At 39.6% G+C, this 3,348-nt stretch overlaps 1 long non-coding RNA gene across 1 annotated transcript; it reads right to left on the bottom strand.

Annotated features, from left to right (window-relative positions):
- Positions 1-756: 756 nt before the first annotated feature.
- On the bottom strand, positions 757-1,557 carry LOC311080486. Its single transcript, XR_014605612.1, has 4 exons — positions 1,422-1,557; positions 1,277-1,347; positions 1,106-1,200; positions 757-1,012 (listed from the first exon to the last, which is right to left on the bottom strand). It is a non-coding gene; the product is annotated as an uncharacterized lncRNA (long non-coding RNA).
- Positions 1,558-3,348: the final 1,791 nt, after the last annotated feature.

Consider the following 3,348-nt stretch of genomic DNA (forward strand, 5'->3'; position numbering starts at 1 on the left):
CAATAACAATAGTGATGCCTTGCTTTCAGCAAGCACCACTAATAATAATAAGTATGAGCAATAACAATAGTGATGCCTTGCTTTCAGCAAGCACCACTAATAATAATAAGTATGAGCAATAACAATAGTGATGCCTTGCTTTCAGCAAGCACCACTAATAATAATAAGTATGAGCAATAACAATAGTGATGCCTTGCTTTCAGCAAGCACCACTAATAAGTATGAGCAATAACAATAGTGATGCTTTCAAAAAAGCACCACTAATAAGTATGAGCAATAACAATAGTGATGCCTTGCTTTCAGCAAGCACCACTAATAAGTATGAGCAATAACAATAGTGATGCCTTGCTTTCAGCAAGCACCACTAATAATAAGTATGCAAGAGAACAATAGTGATGCCTTGCTTTCAGCAAGCACCACTAATAATAAGTATGAGCAATAACAATAGTGATGCTTTCAAAAAAGCACCACTAATAAGTATGAGCAATAACAATAGTGATGCCTTGCTTTCAGCAAGCACCACTAATAATAAGTATGAGCAATAACAATAGTGATGCCTTGCTTTCAGCAAGCACCACTAATAAGTATGAGCAATAACAATAGTGATGCCTTGCTTTCAGCAAGCACCACTAATAATAATAAGTTTAAATAGGATTTCAGTAAGTTGGCTTTCTCAAGCCAACTTAATAAACAGACTTTTAAAAACGTACATTCAACTCACAGTTTGTCATGGTGTAATCATGAAACAAATACTCATAAGAATACAAGCAGCCACAGTTTGATGGCATCCGGTGCAAGTTGAAATACACAGTCTTTAAATAAATAAAAACAATTTAACTCAATTTGACAGAGTTAAACTATCAGAAAAGAACAGGCAAACCAGACAGCAACAATTCCCTCCATATACTGGGAAGATACGATGTTTTCGCCGTACAGCAGCAGAGAAACAACCAGGCTGTAATGTTAACTGTAGCGATAGTATAGAAAGCAACGCCACGGACGAGAAGTGAATCTGAGTAAATACAAAGAACAGCACTACTAAAAATGTTATGCCTCAATGCTAAATGTTAAACTCATAACTTAGTTACATGCATGTTAAACTTACCGAAAGAGGATGATGCAAACGCACGGTGTGTTTCCTTTCGTCACACAGACGCTCTGATTTCGTGCGATCAGCTGTTCAGCTGGAGTACAGGGACACTGCGCACAGCTCCAAACATCAGACGATCCCAAACCAAAACAAATAATTCGCCCTACACAACCCATTCCCACATACCTGATTGTAAAGCAGCGCACAAATGTCCCGATCAAGACAATGCCAAGGACCAGGCGGAGAGAAGAGACAGACTAAACACAACACGAATAGTCAGTGCCATACACACAAAGATAAAAACAACCATTGCTATAGCTAACGCACATACCTACGGTCACTGCAAACAACGGACGGAGGCGGAGTCGAACGTGACGCATCCCAGGTTACAGCCAACCAGCTCTTAAATAAGGTGGATTACCTGCTGATAGGTGCTCACTAATGTCAATCATCTCATTCATTCGGTTACATCAGCATGAACATTGTTGCAACTAGCTAAGTGGCATGAGTCAGGTTTTATACCATACAGTATTTATGCTATAAAACCTCTCTCAGAGAAGAAAGGAACTGTCAAAATGGCTTCACTTTTACGTGGAAAAATGCTGGTGAAACTTGCCTTTAACAACAAGGCACCAAAAATTGATACGTTTTAAACCTCTTAACTAATTTTTTGTCAATTTTGTCTGTTTAGCTCTTTCTAGCTAGCATTAGCTTTTTTACAGCATTGGGATAGCAACGATACCTTGGGGAATACCTTAGAGAAATTACCTTAAAGGTCAAAATTAATGTGTAATACTGACTAGTGCTGCAGTAGTTACTGCAAAATAGTTACTGCAGTACAAATTCAAAATACTGGAGTCGTCTCCCCCGCCCCCTCCTCTCCAGACTCATGGTAATAAAAAAATATTTGATTTATGATATAAGCAAGTGATTATGATCACTTGCTACACTTACTGCTATATGTTATTGCATGGCCATGTAAGTATACGCAGTAATGCAAAGGCAAAGCGCAGTATAGCCAATAAAACTACAAAATTTTGCCTGACTGTCAGAAAACTAAATGTTTAATATTCACCTCCCTCTGATCTATCTAATTGTACCCTTTGTTGTTAAATTTAATTGGATGCTTATATTTGGTGTAAGAAAAACACAAAAAGCTGTTTTTGTTTGGCATTTTTGCTGATACTGCTCTTTGGCTTTGTAGAGCAGCGTGGATGGTCTGACTCTGAGAGAACATTGTTACTCCAAAGTGTTCTTGTAGGTAGAGCACAAGAAGCGTTTATTGCATTGCCTGTGCCAGATAGAAAAAAATATGTCAGAGTAAAAGAGGCAGTGTTTAAAATTTACGAATTAGTTCCTGAAGCTTATCGTTTGCGGTTTCGCAGCTGGAGAAAGGGAGATAAACAGACGTATACAGAGATAGCGAGGGAATTGTACAGCCACTTTAATCGTTGGTGCTCTGCGGTGGGAGTCACTACTTTTGAAGAATTGTCTAACCTGATTGTTTTAGAACAGTTCAGAAATATCCTTCCTGAGCGTGTCGCTACCCATGTATTTGAGCATAAGATGAAAACCGCAGCGGAAGCCGCAGTCATGGCTGATGATTTTGCTTTGACACATAAGTATAGTTTTAAAGAAAACAATACAGGTAAGGTTTATCAGGAACAACATTTTGGACGTTTCAATAGAGTTTTGGGGTCTTCGTTGGGTTCATTTGAGTCACCTACTCAGAGTAGAATAGATTCACACTCTAATCAGTCACACAGAGGTGCTGTGAGTTTTCGCAGAGATTCTAGGTTTTCTGCGTTTACACCTGCCAGTCAGGCTAAGAATGATGCTGATGTGTGTCGATACTGCTTGGAAAAGGGGCATTGGAAGAAAGACTGTCCTGTTTTAAAGGGGAAAAGTCAGAGAAAGGGTACTGAGGTTGTTAGGGGGGTCACACTTGCTGTATCTGAGTCAGTGATACCTGCTTAAGTTTTGGTGGGTGAGACTGAGGTTAAAACTGAAGGCGATGTGATTTCACCTCAGCCATCGGGCCTGAGTTCTGCTGAAGTTAGTGAGAAACGGTAGGGCTGATTCAGTTATAACGGGGGGAAGTGGTTACTTTCCTTTCGTTACAGATGGTCTTGTTTCACTGGTGGGTAGTTCCATCCAGGTGCCAGTTAAAATACTTAAAGATACAGGGGCATCTGAGTCTTTTATCTTGGAGTCTGTTTTGCCTTTTTCTGCTGACTCGAGTACTGGGAACAATGTTT

This window comes from Abramis brama (genome assembly GCF_963993115.1).
Source record: "Abramis brama genome assembly, chromosome: 3".
Classification (NCBI taxonomy): domain Eukaryota; kingdom Metazoa; phylum Chordata; class Actinopteri; order Cypriniformes; family Leuciscidae; genus Abramis; species Abramis brama.